At 40.5% G+C, this 20000-nt stretch overlaps 1 protein-coding gene across 1 annotated transcript in view; it reads left to right on the forward strand.

The window, feature by feature from the left end:
* SMYD2 (SET and MYND domain containing 2) overlaps positions 1 to 20000 on the forward strand; it is a 762982-nt gene that overhangs the window by 79154 nt on the left and 663828 nt on the right. The window lies entirely within an intron of this gene.

A 20000-nucleotide genomic window follows, 5' to 3' on the forward strand; every position in this document is an offset into this window, starting at 1 on the left:
CAGAAAGTTGTAGGAAAATGAATAACAAAGGCTTAGATTGAAAAAAGAAAAAACAAGCTGTTAAAAAAAGAAATGAAATGTTGCCAGTCATTGCCCAGTGTCCGGTATGTTATTGACTTATAGTCATTTGTTAAGAGGGCAAAGCACAGGTGCCTTGGGCTTCACTGATATTTGTGCCATAGCAGTTTGTTTTTGATTTGTTTCCAAAGTCATTACCCAAAACAACCACAGCAGCACGTTGGACTGCAGACATAGTAGGCTAACCAGATGCAAGCCATACTGCCTGCAGTGATTCTATATATTTTTTTTGCTTCTAACACAGAGAGGAGGTAAACTAAAGGAAGAAATCCGCAAGAATTAACCTATTAGAGGAGTAGTAGTGTGGGATAGCAACTGGAAAGGTAGTAAAAAAAATATGTACACAAGCTCGGTTTCTGGAAAAGCTTACCCTTGTACATGTGAAAACAGCTTTTAACAAGATGCTGAACCAGTGTCTCCCTTTGGATATGTGACTTGGTTGGGAAAATGAAAGGACTGAAGCTCATTACGTATGTGAACTTGGAGGAAAGACAGATTAAAAATGTTTCACCTTTGTTAGATTTGTTTAATATGGTAAAGTCAAAAATGCTACTTCATTTATAGAATTTAGTCAAGTGGTGACTGGGAAAAACAAGAGGCTAAAATATGTCTATGATGAGATATGTTTTTCAGTAACACAGCAAAAGTAATGGCAGAGAACCAGGTAGATAACAATGTTCTACGAAACACGCATCCATCCATGTACTTGTGTATATGATTCTCAGAAGTAAGTCTGCTTTCTTACTGAGTGTGCTGCTTGTTATACAGCTGCTGTTCTTGCGTGTATAATCCTGCCGTGTTGACCGCTGATTGTGCTGTGCCCTCTTGATTCTAAGATTGTCATGCTGCTGCTCTTCTGATAGCACTGCCCCTCCAAACTCTGTTAAAGAATAACAAAGTCGCTAACTGTCTTTTCACCACCCTTGAGTTGCACTGTGCTCCTCCAGAGTCTGTGAGCATCCTACTGCAGTTTTAATTAGAGTACTTCAAGTGCTGATAAAATAATAAAGTAAAGTAGTAAACTATCTTCTTAACTCCTTTGACGCCAGTTTCTGTTACATGAACATTTTGGCACCACCACATAGACTGTGTTATACAGTTGTGGATTGGGGGTGGGGGAGGCAAGAAGTCACGCCTTTTGGTGAAGCAAATCTAGTTCTGTACCACTTGCTAAGCCACACATGCAGATTAGTTTGTAGTATGTAAATGTACTTTTTATGAGCATAGAAATTTGTAATTGTACTTATTCTGGGATTCAGAAGGAACTCTGTCCCGAACAGTCAGCTTATCCTAAGACACAAGATATCTTTAATGAGCTAACTCATGTAGGGCATTTGCTCAGTGTCTTTCTGAAGTTGTTTCCATTCATAAATTTAGGATATTTCTAATTTGTTGTGTTTGCTGAGAGGTAGAGTAGGATTTGCTTTGTCTGTCCTGCAGAAAATGTGATGCATCGCAACCCACTTCATTGCTGGGAGCTCTTTCATTAATAGTTAGTTTTTGCAGTACTTGTCCTGTGATGAACAGTTAATATGCTATACTCATCATAATAGTAGATGTTCGAGTAACAGAATCTTTAATGTGCTGTGGCCTGTCCATGTCGCCCTTTGTGCTTTTCATATTTTGAGTCTGTTGGTCTTGTATGTAACTAGTTTTATTAGCTTTGAACCGAATTCATACTCTCTTGTGATTTCAACATTGCAAAATATTTACGTTTAATGTTGACAGTTCAGTGCATTTCCCAGAATATGCAGTTAATTAAATGTGTAATATGGTATTTTGGTTTTATATATATATATATATAATATATGTATGTATCTACACACTCATATACATACACACACACAAAGTAGAACCTCCATAGTTGACCAAGTCCCTACATTGACCACCTCCTTAAGTTGACCTAATAACTAATTTTCATAGACTGGACATGCACCACATGTACTCAATGGAAGACCAACCTCTCTATATTGACCACCTCTGTAAGTTGTATCTTGACCACTTGGACTGTGACACACAGTATTAATTTAACCTCTATAAGTTGACCAGTTGAGTCCACTTTACACCAAGGGGTAGAAGGTGTGGGCTTTGCACCTTAGTTGTATTAATTTTATTTAGTATAATTTTTTTTCATGTTTTATTATTACCACATGTTGGATCAGGCCTAATGTCCTATTGTTCATTACATGTTGCTGAAGATTTTATCAACGTGAAGGACTGGTCTGAATTGTAGGCACATCCTATAATTACTGAAAAATGTTTACAGTTAATCGAGGCATAATGGCTCAAAGGAAATAACTCCAAGAGCTGACATTGAAGGAAAAGGTTGATGATCTACATTTTCTGGAAAGCAGCAGCCAAAGAAAGACGGTAAGAATATTTTGGTGTTTGCAAGACCACAGTTAGCAACATCCAAAAATGTAAACATGAGTACTTGGAGAGTTGGTAAGGAAAGCGGAGATGTACAGTGGAAAAGGAGAGAAACTTACCTCAATGAAGCTACATTAAGCTGGTTCAAACAAATGAGGGCAGTTAATGCCTGAATCTCCGGGCCAATGATCCAAGAAGTTGCCAAAAAATTTACACAGGAATTCGGGGTTGCAGATTTCCAAGCATCAAGTGGTTGGCTTGAGAAATTTAAACTGCGACATGAGATCTCCAATAAAGTCTTGTGTGGTGAATCCAATGAAGTTCCATTAGAAGTTGTGGAAGAATTCATCAAAAAGTTCCCGGACTTCACCAGAGGCTTCAAAGATGATAATATCTTTATTTCTGACGGGTTCGGACTCTTTTTCAAGGTGATGCCTGACAGGAGCCTCATCATGAAGGGTGACAAATGTAAGAACAGAAAACTTTCCAAAGAACATTCCACAGTTCTGCTTTGCGCTAGTTCAGCCAGAGAGAAACTAAAGCCCTTGGTAATTGATAAATCGGTAAAGCCACGCACATTCAAGAACCTGAAGACCTCCCTGTCACTTGGAGAGCAAACAAATGTGCATGGATGACTGATGCCCTGTTTGAGGAGTGGGTAAGGCGTATCTACCGAGAAACGAAGAAAAGATAATGGTCTATTCTACTGACAGTAGACAACTGTCCTGGCCCACCCGCAAGTGAATCATCTTACAAATGTGACACTGAAATTTCTGCCTCCAAAAACTACTTCAGAAGTCTAACCTCTTGACCCAAGGCATCATCAAAACATTTAAAATGCACTACTGAGCCCAGCTCCTGCACTGGTTCACTAGTAAAACACAAACCTGTGGTCCACATGTGGAAGCAACTTCATTTGCTGCATCAGTTAACGCTCTGGATGCAGTCCTTTGGATCAGTTCTGCTTGGAATAAAGTTCAGCCAGAAACGATACAGAAGTACTTCAAGAAAGTTGGGTTTGTTGCAACCCAAGAGCATGATGTTTTGGCCCCATCAGACAGTCCATCTCCCATGACAGAAGTTGAACGAGTAGATTTTGAAGGTTTTGTTACAATAGATGATGAGGTGGCAACTTGTAATGAACCTGTCCCAGAAGCAATTTTCCAAGTGATATAGACCAAAGTAAAGACCAGCGTGAAACCGGTGATGAAGTGGAAGACGCAAGTGAGGATGACACAGAAATTGCAGAAACTCCAAAAGAAGAGGATGTCTGGCATCTGATAATGCAGCTGAAGTAATTTGCTGTGGAAAAATGCCTGGGTATGTTGAGTGGTGTATCCAGCGTTTAGAGTGCTTTCTCCATTTACCTTTGTAATGAGAATGATTTATTAAACCATAAGAATGATTTATTAAACCATAAGAAAACAGTAAATGTATTGATTTCTGTATGATACTGTATGCATGATTTTACTGTGTTTTGATTTTGTATGATATTCTTTAATAAAAGCTGTACAAGAAAGTAAAGTACATGTACGTATCAGTACATTAGTTCCTTATGTTGACCAGTTTGTTACAGTCCCTTGGGTGGTCAACTTAGAGGTTCTACTGTATGTGTGTAATATATATATATGTGTGTGTGTGTGTGTATACCCGTGTACATGTGTTTGTGTGTGCGGGTATCTGTGTATATATATATATATATATATATATATATATATATATATATATATATATATATATATAATGTGTGTGTGTGTGTGTGTGTGTATATATATATATGTGTATATATATATATATATATATATATATATATGTGTGTGTAAAATATGCGCCATTATTTCACATTGTTAGTTTAGAACCAATACTTATGCTGTAAAATTCCAAGTACAGATAGACTTTTAAGCTATCATCATGCAGAAAAGAAAATATAAACTGTATGCAGAAAAAGAAAGTTATGTTTGTATGCATTGATATATTTATGCCTTTAATAATAGGACTTAGAATTTACAGAACAGAAAGCTAATTAAAACTTCAAAGTGTTAGAATTGTATTTTATCAGTAATTTGTTCTAATTTTGGCCAACATTTATAACTAATTTTATCATTTATTGGTACTTACTATTTTATGGATGTTTCTTGAGGAGGTTAAATCCCCTTAAATGAGGGAAGTTCTTACACTTCTTGAAAATCTTTCTTTGACATACCTGATAAATATAAATCTTTTTGTGTTGTAGCACCACAGTTAGGAAGCAAGATATTAAACAAAGCTAAAATTTGCACAATTGCACAGTTTGAAATTATATGGCCATACAACGTATGCAGGCCACTATCTGATCAAAAGTCTTATGAAAATCTTTGAAAATCGAAACTGCTTATGATCTGCATTTTTTCACATCACTAGCCTGTTTTAGCATTGCTTGTTGAAAACATTTACTGATATTTTTCTTAGAGTAAAAAAAACTCTCTTAAATTTCCATGAGAAAATTGTCCAAACTAAAGTAGTAGTGATATCAAGGACTAATTTACTTATGGGTTTGATTCAAGGTAGGGAAAGTAGAATTAATCATGAAGTTCAATTTGGAATTTGAAGTAACTCATTTATTTTCTGGAAGAATTTTATAATAGTTTTTTAATGAAAGAATTTAAACTCCATACTGAGTAATAACATTTTAAGATAAATGGTATCCGTAGGATGAGCGGTGTGTTCTGTCAAGAAATATGTTAAAAATTGGAGATGTGACCAGTCTTTGTAAATTATTATATTTGTTTTTCTTGAATGCATTTTGCCCTTGTGCCTGCTGACCATTGAACCTCCACCAGTGGAACTGTGCCAGTTCATTCCCCCTATACTAAGAAATCACCCCCATTACAGTATGAGAGAAAGTGCTGCCCAGAGGGTCTGCCATACATTGCTAGAAAGTGCTGCCCAGAGGGTCTGCCATACATTGCTAGAATCCCAGCGGTGAGGACGTCTGCCTTGATTAACTTTCCCACTGGGTGGGAGAACACACTGCGCTTGTCAAGTGTATATTGTTACTTCTTTGTGCACTGGTCCCTTTTTGAATTGTGCAGAGCTCTATTATGTGCTTCAGATAGCATACTACCCCTGCACAATTGTGGATCATGTTCCGTTTTATGACTGAGATCCTACTCTAGTAACTTTAGTTCTCTATATTCAAGTTCTACTCTGTTGTTGTTCTCCTTTGTCTGCTGTATTTTATATGCATTTTGCTATGGAAACTTAGACTTGTTTTCTTATTTTATGGTCTGGCTCATTAATGCGCATGGTTGGTAGCCCAGCTGCTGCTTGTAAGGAAAGTAGTGCAGAGACATGTTAATATTAATAGTGCACTGAAAGCGGTCTGTTATAAGTGAGTTACATGGGAAAAAGAATAAATGCAAGCTGGGGTAAAGATGGAATCTTCCCATGGCATAAGCAGATCACAGAAGGTACACTTTTCCATTGATTGTCTTCGTGCTGTTATAACTCTGAGATGGTCTTATCTTAATCTAGCTTTGTCAAGCACATATTTTGGTAGCTAAAAAGAATTAATATTTTTGCAGCAGGATTGGAAGTAGCAGTCTTGATGTGTGATACGTTTCTTTCATGGACTATATGTAGTTTGTATTCATGGGCATGTATGGTTACATTTGATATAGAAACAGAAAAACTTCTGATTTTCCCTTTGGAAGTTCTGAGATTTTACAGTCCTGCTTTACTGCCATTAAGTCACAGTATACTGTGTTCTTTGAGTACATCACTGGGGCAGAAATGGATTATGGGATGTTCATTATAATCACTGTTGCAGTAGCCTGGGATGTAAAAGCTGGCTAGCTTTGAAAAGCTTCGGGGCACCTTCCACCTGACAAAACCATTAGCCATCTCAGTCTGAGCTAGATTAAATTTCAGGTTTTGGCACCAAGCCCTTCAGTTCTCTCCTGCTGCTGAAGAGAGTTGCTCCCTTGTGGCTTTCGAGTATCGATGGGTAGCTAACACTGTTCCATTGCGGGGCAGTTAAGGTCTCTTCTTAGACAAAACCTACCATTTTACTTTTAATCGCAGAAAACGTACCTTTACTGTAATAGATATAATTTAAGCTAGGAAAGTGTTTTTTTACTTTTATATCTTTTTATGTACTTTTCAGTGGGGAGGTCACTTTTTTGCAAGTTAAGTTGTTTAAAACTATTTTTTTCTGGAGAAGGTGTTTTATTGATCTGAGTATTTAAAGTGCTTTTTACTGTGCATTTGGGAAAAGTTACTACTTTACAACTTACCTGTTTTACTGACTATTGCTGCTATGCATGGCGCAGCATACTAGTTCCTCAGTTGTACCTTCTTCCAGTCACAAATAGAAAGATTAAGCAGCATTTGCCACCACCACAGCAAACTAGTAGTTTGCCCCAGCTGCAGATGGGTGACTTTTCTGTGGACAAAGCTGGTTCCTAGCACCACTCTGCTCTTCCTTGCAGCCAGTGTAGACCAAGGTTAGATACGTCCTCGGTGGCTATTGGAATGTCCTTACTGAGAAAGGGAGAGCCACTCTTGTCAAACCTCAGAGAATGAGCAGGGAAAGGGCCTCTGATTAGCCTGCAATCTGTGCCCAGTTGTTGGTAGCATTTCTAGGACTGTTTCTTCCAAAATTCCTGTAAAAAAAGAAATAGTAAATTAAACATATGTCGTCTTCTCTTTCAGTTACTGTAGGCAGGAAGAATTTATTAGGCTTACCTATGGGCCTTGACCCTTCTTGTAAAGCTGTTTATGATGAGAGAAAAAGGGAGTCCTCTTTCACTAAGTGATTCAGGAGAATGAACCTATGGAAGGGAAGTGTGAAGGGGACAGATGTAGTTTTATCTTCACAGATTTCTGATATAGATTTTGAGGAAAGTGTGGTATTTGATAGCCCCTGTGAAAGATCCTCTTTGTCTGAGACCATTTCAGTGATGATTTTTTTCCAATGGGGGAAACAGTGAGGTTTCTTACAGTGAGGTTTCTTAATCTCTCAGGAAAAAAATCTGATTTGTTACAAATGCTGTTTCCAGAAACTTCTTTTCCTCCAGTTCTGTCTACCTTAGGGGATGTTTTAGATGCAGCCTTGCAGTTTCCCTGACAGTCGGCCTGCTGCTCCTAAAAAGCAGATTAGTTCATCAGTCTTTTAAATTTTTATGCACTAAGAGAACTCATCCAGCAGACATTGAATCCAGCTCCTAATAAACCCTTTACCACTAATCCTGCTGACAAGGATAGTTTGGGGGCAAAAGTGTATGCTTCTGCAACTAGTTTTTAGAATTCTCATTTGTCAGGTTCATGTGTTGAAGTTTATCTTAGGTAATCGTGAATGTATGAGAAATGTTTTTTGCTTCAGTTTCTTCCTGTGAGGAGAAATTTACTGTATGTAATTTGGTTTCTTCTGTTTCTGAAGTCACTATTCCTGGCTTGAAATGCGCCTATGACTCCGTGGATGCCACTTTCAGGGACGCAGCTATTGGAACTGTTTTGAGGAGTTTTGCCTGGCTGCAGTCTCAAAACTTTCCAGAGGATGTCAATAATGAACTTTTGAATTTTCCTTTGGATAGAGATCTAGTTTTTGGACCTTCTGCTGCAAAGTTATCAAGGAGTATGATGACAGAGAGGAAAACTGATTTGGAACCTCACATTTTTCAGCTTTCCTTCTCTAAGTTTTCTGCGGATTCTTTGCTCCCTCTTCTAACTTTAGCAAAAGCAAAATAAACAGATCCTGCAAAATGCTGGTAAGCAAACATTTAAAAAGCAGTGGTACAGTGGTTCCAAAAGGAAAGCAGTGACCCAGCAGAATAAAGGACAGTCTACTAAGTCAAATTACTATATCAGGGCACTTTTTCATCCCACCCCTACCCTTGGCTGTCCTTTAATCTTTCTCAAAAGTTTGAATTCCATGTCTCTCTCTCTCTGGCATCTGATTGTTTCAGACAAATGGGTTATACATCAATACTACAGATGGCCGTGGGAAGCTGTAATTTTTTTTTCCCCTCGAGGAGGATTCCCTCTGATCCACCAGACCAATCTCTTCTATTTTCCTGTTTTACAACATTTGCTATCTCAGGGGTAGTAGAAGTTGTTCCTTCTCCTCCTTTGTTAGGAGAAGGATTTTATTCAAGAATGCCTTCTTCCTCATTTGAGTTACTTGGTGACTTTGGATTTAAAAGATGCATATCTTCTCATTCCTGTTAATCCAGATTTCATATCTTCCCATTCCTGTTAATCCAGATTTCAGGTGTTTTGTAAGGGTTTGTGTGTCTGGGTGATGTGATCAGTGCTCTGCCATACTGTGTGGGCTATCCAGTTACTCTAAGAATGTTCACAAAATGTCTAGCTCCTGTGATAGCCCCTTGCAGGCTGCCGGGTGGAGCTACATTCTTCCTTATTTAGATGACTTTCTTATCTTTGCAGAATGTCTCTGTTGGATAAAGAATCCCTTATACAATCTGGGATTCCACGAGAAAGTGTTTTTCTGATTCCTTCACATGACGGTTTTTCTGTGATGCCTGCTGGACATCTCCGTGAGTTTTTCTTCTACAGGAAAAATAAATCTGTATTTAGAGTGATTTCTGGGGTTTGCTACTCAGACTTCTGTCTCAGCAGGGGAATTCCTCAACATTATGGGCCTCATGGCACCTATGACTCTCATGATACCTTTTGCAAGACTCTAGAATTGAAGGATACAGTGATATCTGTAATCTCTGCAGACTCAATGTCTGTACCCATTGGCTTTTCAAATTCCAGTCTTGGGATTTGTGAAAATGGAGATTACACGGTGTTAACACCATATTTCTCAAAATCAAGGTCTCCCATTCTTCCCTCCTGCTGCAGTACAGTTGGTCACAACAGAAGCCTTGGATTTGGCTTGGGGATCAGTATCAGTGGTCATAAATGTGCAGGGTCTTTAAAACAGAAAAGGCATCAAAACATATCAACATAAAGTAGATGTTCCCTCTTATAAATGCTCTCAGCTCTTTGAATTGTCTGTAGTCCCCGAGACTACTTCAAGTGTTTACAGACAGCACCACAAAGATGTGGTAGATAAACTAGAAAGGGGGGAAACAGATTTTTCTCCCTGTGAAGACTAGCCATATTAGCATGGGATCACATTACAGGCGTCTTGCATCCCGTCAGAGCAAAATGGTGCAGCAGACAAGCTGAGCAGGATTCCGACAGACACTCGCATATGGAAAGTAAATCGGTCATTTTCTCTCCTGTCTAAACAATCGACTGGCAAAATTCTGTTCCAAGGCTCCATGCAGGAAGGCCTCAAAGATGGATGCCTTTACTTTTGCATGGACAGGAATGTTCCTGTATGCTACTGATATCCAGGGCACTTCTGAAGATTCAGAAGGATACCCCCTTAGATCATTGTGGTGGCTCCATTCTGGCGTGGGCAGTAGTGGTTCTCCCTGCTTTTGGAAATGGTCAGTGGCAGTTATCACAAGCTTCCTCAAAGACTGTATTTACTCACAGAAGATCGGGAGTGTTTGATGTATCCAAACCCCAAACAACTGGAAATCACTGCTCGGATGAATGGGTTTTAATACCTTTTACGCACTTGTTTTTGAAAACCAAACCCCACTAGTCTTTTTCTGATTGTTTGTTTTTTCAGTGTGACCTTCTAACTCTTTTTGTTTTAATTCATGTTACACATAACCAAGGTTATTAAAATCATGTAAACACTTTCAGGCAAAAATCCTAAACTTTCTGGACTTGTACTTGGGAGCCGTACAGATGGCCTCATAGTCTTCCTTTGTAAATTGCATTTCCAGTGTTTCTTCCCAATCTTTTCTAACCTCCTCTGACTGATTTTTACAGTTATCATGCAATGTGTTATATGCCCTACTAATTTATCTTTTTTAGCAGCAGCTTCTGTTCTAAACTTAACTAAAAACCCTACCAGAGCTGGTCTTTCATGTGGCATTCCATTTTCCTTTTCTGTTTGCTTTTATTAGTCCATGGTAGGGAAAACAGTCTCTAACCTGCAGTCCAAACTTTAGTTTGGCCATCTCCCACTCTGTTACCTTTCCCTCTATAGTTAATTGCTTGCAGTAGTTTGGTTCCTTTGCCAATTTTCTCCAGTAAAATCAAGCTCTCTGTTACCTATTTTCCATGCACCTACTTGCAGTCATTCCTATTGGCAACATCTCCCTTTTCCATTCTAATGTTTTAGTTCTTGGAATACATTCTAGTACCTTATGAATATAACATGCATTATGGTTGTTATTCTCTTTAAGGTCCGTTTCTTTATTTCGTGAACTTCTTCACTGTTTCATCATAATCCCTTTCATAGGAATCTACTAGGCAAGTAAACACTGTGACCGTAAGATGCCTAGCCATATACACCTACGACCATAAGATGCCTAGCCATATACAACTAAAAGCATAAAAATGTAAAAGTTCTTGCTACCCTTTTCAAATGCTTAATAGTGCTTGCCTCCCAAATCGAGCAGGACCATACATAATAACCCTGGTGTAAATTTGTCTGCTGATGTAGTCATCAAGCCTCGCTTTGAAGGTAGCTAGATTAGTACTTTGCCTGTAGTGGTAACTTATTCCATAGGCTAGGAATACATTGAGTTAGGAACCTATCCCTTCAGATCCTTTGGTAACTACAGGGTAGTATCTGTATTTGTTAGAAACACCATTACTTCGCACCAAATTACCCATGTCCGTAACTTGGAGCTCCTGGATATCCAAATCACCATCTACAAATCCAGTTATTATTTCATCTGTTGCAACAGGTCCCCCATCAGTGCCTTCCAAAGATCACAGAAATGTACCTTGGCACCACTGAAACATTAAATATCATAGCAAATACTGTCTTACTAGGGGATCTCAGTAATGCAAGCACTGATTACACTTCTAAAAGTAGTTCTGCTCGGGGCTTCCTAGACTTCCTTAATACCATTGCACTGCAGGAAATTGTAACACTACCTAATAGAGTGTCTAATATCCTTGACCTTGTCTTTACCAACAGTTTTGCATTTCCTCATTCCTGGTCAAATCTGACCTTAATTGGTCATAGACTCTGTCAGGCCTAGTGGTACCATCCTACCACCTAATGAAGACCATCTTTAGGGACTTCTCCAAGGCAAACTTTCATCTTATAGAAAACATAATGCAAAGTTCTCAACAGCTCTTTGCAAGTCGACTCTGCTGAGAGGGCTGATGCATTCACCTCTGTACTAGCACCTGAATAGCTGCATATAAAGATCAGTTCACATCTTTCCAATTTATAACTGCAAATTAGAGAATAAACCTGTCTGGTGGAACTGCCATTTTAATAGACTGTACAATAAATAAAAAAAATGATGAAAAATTGCTGGAAATCCCCATTTCTTTACCTGAAGACACTGAAACATGCCCTCAAGGAACTTAAAAACATTATTAGAAAATTTAAGGCAGAATATGAACTAAAGGTTGATACAGATTCCAAAGGAAACTAAAAATCTAGGTTCATTTATGTCAGAAAAGAAAGGAATCATGTCCAGCAATGCACTGAGCTTATCCGTAACATCACCCATTTTGACACCAAGGATCTAGCCAATATATCTGCATACAAATTTAATGCAAACATTACTGTCCTGCTCCCATTGTATCCCTGACTATCCCTGAGAATTTTGTTTCCCCTGAAATCACCTTGGAACAATTCTTAGAATCCCTGTTGAAGGTTAAAAATGCTACTACTTTGGGAGTGGGCAACCATATCCGGCTGAATTCTGATCATAGCCAAGTATACACTACCAGAGTCGCTGCTTATGCTGAGTTTTAACAGTTTATCTACAGGGTTTTCTCCTGATGCCCAAAGAAAAGCCACTGTGATTCCTGTACACAAGGGTGTGGCCCCTCTATAGACCTGGGTAATTCTAGACTCCTCAGTCTCACAAGCCTTGTTTGCTAAGCTAGGGCAGCTCTGAGCATGTCGTTTAACCAGACAATCCTCCTTGGCTGGGTCTGCAAGAGGTACATGGAGATCAGTACTCTACTCTTGTTAACAAATAAAATAAAAATAGCAAAACTCCTTTATGCAAACACAGGCAGCTTAACTGATGTAGAACACAGCCAGTTTGATTTTCCATGGAGTGGGAAACTGCAATGCTTCAGTTTTGTAACATCAAAAACTTCCCCCATGTGCTCTGTGCAATAGATTGCACACATGTATCACTATCAAAACAGCAGTACATCCTGAAACAGACCAGTATATAAACAGAAAGGACTGGCCATCCCTGAACTGCCAGTTTGGTGTGTGCAGCAAATGGCAGCACCCCCTGGAAGTGTCCATGGTGCTACCATATGGAGGGAAAGTGGTCTGAGGGCCACATTCTAGCAAGGTGAAATACCTGAAGGACTAGTCCTTGGTAAGTAGAAGAACACAACTAGGATGTAAGGTAAGGGCATCCCTCCCAACAATATCTGCATTGACATGTGTGTTTACTCCCCACAGCAGGTGACTGTGGTTATCCACTTGAGTTGTGGCTGATGACCCCATACTGTGAACCATTAAACCCTGAAGAGGAGGCCACAATAGAACACACACAACAAGAAAATACCATAGTGCATGTGTTTGGTGTACTGAAAGCTGGGTTCAGATGTCTGACCATATCCAGGGATGCACTGCAATACACACCTGAGAAGGCAGCACAGATCACGGTGTGCGCCATGATAAACAACATGCTAACTAGAGTACATGGTGGTCTTCCAGCTGAAGGTGTGGGTGAACTACTCCAATAACCCAGATGTCTGATGACTGTATCACACAGCTATCAGAGGAGGAGCAGGAAGACTTTGGGGGGAGGCAAGAGATGCAAGCATAGGCAACACAGGCTGTGACCACAAGTGCAGGTCCAGGCAACACAACAGTGTATGACCCACAACTTTCATTCATGACATGCCACATGTACAGAAATACCCAGATTAAACATTGATATTCAGGTGTTACCCCACCACAGCAGCACGGATTGCATCTAATGGCAATTACCTAGTAGATGTGCACATTTAGCATAAGGCATAACATATTCATAACATATAACATTATGAACATATAGAAGTGTATCGCAACAGGGATCATCAGCTCAGAGCACAACTGACGTGGGTATGCATACAGACTCATATTGGTGTATCTGTGTATGGTACACAATAAAGCACACACATCAGTCCAACACATTCCTATATGTCCACTATAAAAAGCTGCAAACAGGTAAACAACTCTGGACATAATACAGAACTGTTGTTAATATCACAAGCCACATATATCTATCTATATGTATATTTTTAAGCTGTAGTGTTAGATTTGTTCAAATATTCGTGTGTGTGTGTGTGTGTGTGTGTGTGTGTGTGTGTGTGTGTGTGTGTGTGTGTGTGTGTGTGTGTGTGTATTGACATTGCTCTCATGTACGTTCCATTTAGGTCAATGACCATTTATAATATATATGTGTGTGTGTATATAATGTAATATAAATGTGTGTGTTTTTATATATATATTTTACCAGCTGTGTGTTGCTTTTGACATGGAATGTGTGCCTGCATGTTTTCCAGTACACGTTTGTTTGGGTTGTGTACACCTACTTGTGTATTTAGCAGCCAATTTACTGCTTTGCTGCAATACTGCTGTTTGGCACTGTGCTTGGTTGTTTGCCTTTTATATGCATGGTCAGAGGTTTGGGTTTGTCTTCTACTGGAATTATCTAGCATTTATAATTCTGCATTTGCTCATCTGTGTTGTTGCTTGGCTTACATTTGCTCTGATGACAGACTATTTTGATATGTGTTTATTTATACAATGTGTACTATGATCTTTGTTTTATCCTACAATAAACACATCTCCTTTTGGTCATACACATGTAGGCATGACTACCACACATTTTGCAACATGTTATAATGTGATACTGCATAGGTAGATATGTTTTTCTGGATTTCACCATGGCTGGTGTCCATCCTCACCCTGTTTGACAATTTTCCATTGCCTGTGTGTTGTGTTCCATCTATGTAAACTTGCCTATCCTTACTGTTTTTTCCAACCTTTGTCTGTCATGTTATATTTGATAATGTTCTATTTCAGTGTTGCATTATCCACAACGGAAGGGATCTCCTGCCCAGGGCAGCCTGACAGTTGGCCAGTATACAAAGCCTAATGATTTTGCATGCGCTGTACATCACATGTATGCTCTCTGTATAGAACGTAGGGTATAAAAGGGCTGTATGTATGCAACTAACCAGAACTTCTTTGCCACCAGTTCAAGTTATGCTTTTGCTTATTGGTCTAAACATCTCATTGCTGTACTGAATACTTAGCCACCAGATAAGTGTCCCATTGAGGTTGTGTTTTACTTTTCTTGGCCTTTTATTTAAAGGCTTGTTTTCTGCCTTGATGGCCTGAAAACATCCTCAAGGGGTTTTGGTACCTACTCCTCCTTGGATCTCTACCCCTCCTAAACAGCTTGGGGAACTGGATTCCTCGGATGAGGATTCATTGCCTGATGAGAGGGGTCTTTGTCATGTTCTTCAAGGATGCCCGTCGCTTTTGGCTTTCAGTTCTGATGAAGAGGAATCTGTCAGCTGTGAGTCTACTTTTGAGGAATTCTCCTTTGGGGGGCACAATTGCTAGGATGTTGGAATACTTTGTGGGATTCTTCTCAAGTGTCTGATATTCAGAGAAGATACAAGTTGCTTCAGGGATACTCCTAAATCACTGGCAATTCCTCCTGTGTTGGCTGCCTTGTTAGATACTTTAATTGCTGCTTCCAAGTCACTTGATTCTTGGCCTCCTTCTCCTAAGAAACTTGATAGGTTCTATAAGCTTCCTGAGGTGAGGATTGTCAGGTTTTGTGTGTGTCCTTCTGCTGATCCTGCTGTGATGTCAGTCTCTTCTGCCAAACCTTATAAGTTGTTGCCCTCTTTCAAACTTCTGCCTTCTGATAAGGATAGTAGGGCAGTGGAGAAGACTGGTAAGAAAGTTTACAGTGCTTCTAATTTGGCTTTTAGGGCTGTTAATTACTAGACCCATATGACTGGGTATGCTGTGGCCTAGATTTCGCAGGCTTATCAGGTTATTTCAGACCTCCCTGATTCTAAAGGGAAATCTTCTGTCTTATCTTTTTGGTTTTGCTTCTCAAGTGGCTTGCCACTCTATTAAATGTAGCTATGATGTTACTTTTGCCACGTCTGGGAACTGCGGCTTTTGGATCTGTCATGATGCATGATTCTTGGCTTCATTTTCAGTCTCTACCTGAGGACATTAAGGCCAAGTTGTTGGATGATCCTTTGGATAATAAACATCTTTTTGGGACTGCTGCTGCTGACTCTCTTAAATCCCTTCAAGAGAAAGGCAAAGCCTTGCAGGACCTTAATTATATTGTCTCTCCTGTCCCTAAGGTCCAGAGACGAATGGGAGGTGGACGCCCTCTGCTAAGGTTTTGAAGATTTCTGTGGCCCAGATGTCTCTTATCTGATAAGCCCACTTCTCTTTGACAATTCCCCCCCTTTTAGACCAGGTTCCTTTGTTCCTTCGACTTTCCCCTTGTCTTCCAATTTGGCGTCTCATCACCTCAGATGCTTGGTTCTTTCTATCATCCGTCAGGGTTACGTCATGGTATACAAGTCCTTTTTCAGGGATTCCATAACCTCCTGCAGAGCAACTTCTTAATTTCCCGGAAGTTCTAGGGTCCCTGGTGAACCAAGAAACCAAGACTGCCCCCTTCCGAAGTGGGAAAGGGTTTTTATTCCAGGATGCTCTTGATTCCTCGAAAGGAGGGCACTTGGAGATCTATTCAGGATCTCTACCGGCTCAACACCTTTCTCAAGGCCCCTTCTTTTCATAAACTTACTCTTCAAATGCTGTTTCCTTTTTTATTACCCCAGGCTTTCTGGTGTCCTTGGATCTAAAAGATGCTTAGCTTCATATCCCTACTCACCCTTTTTTCCGGAAGTTTTTACATTCTCTGTGTCTTCCTTTTATTTTCAGTTCTCTTCTTTGCCCTTTGGCCTCTCTGCTGCTTCAAGGGTATTCACAAAATGCCTAGCTGTTGTGATTGCTTTGTGCAGGCTCCAAGGCATTCAGATTTTTCCTTATCTAGTTGACCTGTTGCTTTAGGTGCCTTCTCCCAGTCACCTGTTAAAGGATCTGAAGTTTACCTTCTCTGTCTTAGGTTCATAGGTAGGTAATAGGCTATCGGCCCAAGGGCCTACATAAGCCTAGCCAACAAGGTTCCCTGGCTTACGCCACCCAAGAAAGTTATTTTCCTGTGCCACTGTCGAGCAGCGACACAGAAGTGATCCCCAGGGTGTATTTCCTATTTCCCATCCACTCATCAAGATTTTTATTGAATAGTGCTAATGAAGAACTTTGCTTGACATAGATGGGTAGCCTGTTCCAGAGTATGGGAAGTCTCTGGGACAGAAATCTATCCCTCCAGCTTGTCCTGTTTATTGTGGTGACAAGGTTTAGGTCCCTATAGCGTGTAGCACGGAGGGATTGGGTTTTTCTTTAGGTGTAGCATGTCCAACAGCTCTGGTTTGACATAGCTTTATGTGTTAGGCAGAGATCACCTCGGAGTAGGCAATATGCTACGGAGTAAAGCTGGAGTTTTTTGAGGCAATCAGTGTAGGGCATTTGTTTGAGGCCAGTAATCCTCTTTGTGAGGTACTTATGTGGCCTTTCAAGCTTCTGCAGATGTCTTGTGAGGTACATTCCAAAAGGAGCGTTGTACTCTATAAAGGGTCTAATGAGTGTCGAGTAGAGGGGAACAGTGACCTCTTCTTTTTTTTCCTGGATGAGAACCCTTTTATGATGAGGTGTGCCACGTAGAAGGACTTCCTGACTACTGTGGTGATATGACTATCAAAGGAGAGACTACTGTCCACCTGGGTCCCAAGGTCTCTTATCACACATTTGGTGTTAAGTACATTGCTGCCTATGTGATAGTTCATGGGTACAGATTTTTTACCAAAGGAGATGACACTGCACTTTTTGGCATTGAGCTTGAGGCCATGGCTCTGACACCAGGCATCTGTCTCAGTGAGGCCCTTCTGTAGGATGTCCACATCATTTGGGGACTTGACTATGGCTCCTAGTTTGCAGTCATCTGCAAATGTCATAGCCTCTCCCTCAAAGTCTGAGGTTTGCTATCAACTTCCAAAAATCTGTCCTAACTTTCTCTCAGGATCATGTGTATTTGTGAGGCAGGATTAAGACAGTGCCAATTTTGGCCTTTCTTCCACCTCCAAACGTTTTGCCATTGACTGCTTTCTTTCAGTCTCTTCTTCCTCTGGCTACCATGCCAGCTAGGGAGTTTCTTCTGTCCCTGGGCTTCATGGCCTCTTTTGTTTCTTGTTTCCATTTGCCAAACTGCGTATGTGGAAGCTTCAATGGTACCTCAAGTCAGTTTGGCTGCAGCATTGTCACTCTCTGGATTTCAGTGTAGCTTTCCTTCACTGTCTAAAGAAGGAGTTTGAGTGGTAGATTCAGCAGTTTGCTGTCAACCCAGGTTGGGCCTTTCAGCCTCCAGTCTCTTCTCTAAGAACTGTTCAATGCCTCAGACATGGGGTGGAGGGCTTCTCTTGGTCACCTGAAAGTTCAGGGTCTCTGGCCTCCCCATGAGCAGTCAGACCATATCGGCATCAAAGAGATGAGAGTTTTGATTCTGGCTCGTCATGCTTTTCACCCCATGTTCTCTCCAGGCCCCTTGAAGGTGTACACAGACAACACTACTGTGATGTGGCATGTCAACAAGCAGGGAAGCACCAAATCCTCTGCAGGATGGCTCTAAAGGCTTGTGAGGTGGCCCTCGGTTATCACTTAACTCTTCAGGCAATATACATTCCTTTAGAGCACAATTAGAGACAAGACGCTCTGAGCAGTTCCAAAACTCAGGCTCACGATCGGTTGCTTCACAGAAATGTGTTTCTGGACATTGTCCATCGATGGGGTATTCCTCAGGTAGATCTTTTTGCCTCCCCTCTGAACAAGGAGCTTCCTGTCTTCTGTTCCAGAGTGCCTCATTTCTAATGGAACATGAATGCCATTTCTTTTCCGTGGAAGGGGGATGTTTCTTTATGCTTTCCCCTCCTACTCTTATACTTCCAAGAGTCCTAAAAAAGATTCAGCTAGACTCCCCGAAAATCATGCTAGTGTCTCCCTTTTGGTCAAGGCAAAACTGGTTCCCCCTTCATCTGGCCAGGAGCAATTACCACAAGTTACCTCACTGCTTGGATCTCCTCGCACAGGACAGGAAGTCTCTTATCAATCCTCACTTGCCCACTCTTCAGCTGACACTGTGGGTGATAGGATTTTGATCGCTTTCAGCCACCTCTTTTCTGAGGATGTGCTCTGGGTTTTGCAGGTGGCAAGAAAGTCTCAACCAGGCAATCATGTTCAAATGGAAAAGATTTTCTGTTTGGTGCCATGCTATTAGCCAAGACCCTTTCTCAGTGGGAGTCCCTGTGATCCTGTTATTTGTGTGAGTTGCTCCCGTCTGGCCTGTTCTTTTGTGAAGGCCCATTTGTCAGCAATTTGTACTTGTCTGCCCTTGAATCTTCCTTAGACTTCTTATTTTGAGGTAAAAAAAATTCTTAAAGGTGTCCTGCACATTAGGCCTCCAAGGAAACTTATTCTTCCTCCTTGGGACCTTAATTTCTTTTTGGAAAAATTAACTCTGGCTCCTTTTGAGCCTGCAGATTCTGCTTCTTCACAACTTTGTGCCTGTTGTTGCTGATGCTTACTTCTGTTCAGAGGGTTTCTGAGCTCCAGGCCCTTATGACCATTCCTACTTTAATTTTTTTTTCCCCACAGAGACAGGGTGTCCCTTTGTACTAATCCTTCTTTTATGCCTAAGGTGGTAATTGTCTTTGAATCAGTTGCCACCCCTCCATCTTTCCTTCCACCATTCATTCCTTTCCATATTCCTCTTTATTTCCTTCATTCCTTCCTTTCCTCCTCCACTCCCTTTATTTCTTCCACCATCCTTCCATTCTTCATTCCTCCACCATGTGTCTCCATTATTCCATTCCATTCCATTCCTTTCCTTCTCCTTCATTCTTTTCCTCCACTCTATGTCTATCCATACTTTCTTCATCCACTATTTCCATTAAACCACTCCACACAAGAACTATATATATATATATACTCTCTCTTTCTATATATATATATATATGTGTCTTTCTCACTCTCTCTGTCTATATATATATATATATGTATGTCTCTCTCTCTCTCTCTCTCTCTTTCCTCCTCTTTCTTTCTCTCCGTCCCCTCCACCTCTCTTTCCTTCCTCCACTCTACTCCTCTTTTCCTGTTTCCTCACTGTGTGTCTTTTCCTGTCTTTCCACTTTTGTGCCTGTCTTTTTTTCTTGTCCATATTTTCTATGTCTGTGCTTCTGGTCGTCCTCCTGTGTCTTCTCTCTCTGTCTCAGTTGTGTGTTTGTGTTCATATTTTGTCTCTGTCTCAGACCTCTGGTCCTTGTTGGTCCATCTCCATCCTCCTCCTCCGCTCCTTTCTCTCTCTCTCTCTCTCTCTCTCTGTGTCTGCTGTCTTTGTGGC

Source organism: Protopterus annectens, chromosome 1.part0 (genome assembly GCF_019279795.1).
Source record: "Protopterus annectens isolate FY-2018-M chromosome 1.part0, PAN1.0, whole genome shotgun sequence".
NCBI classification, from domain to species: Eukaryota; Metazoa; Chordata; order Ceratodontiformes; family Protopteridae; genus Protopterus; species Protopterus annectens.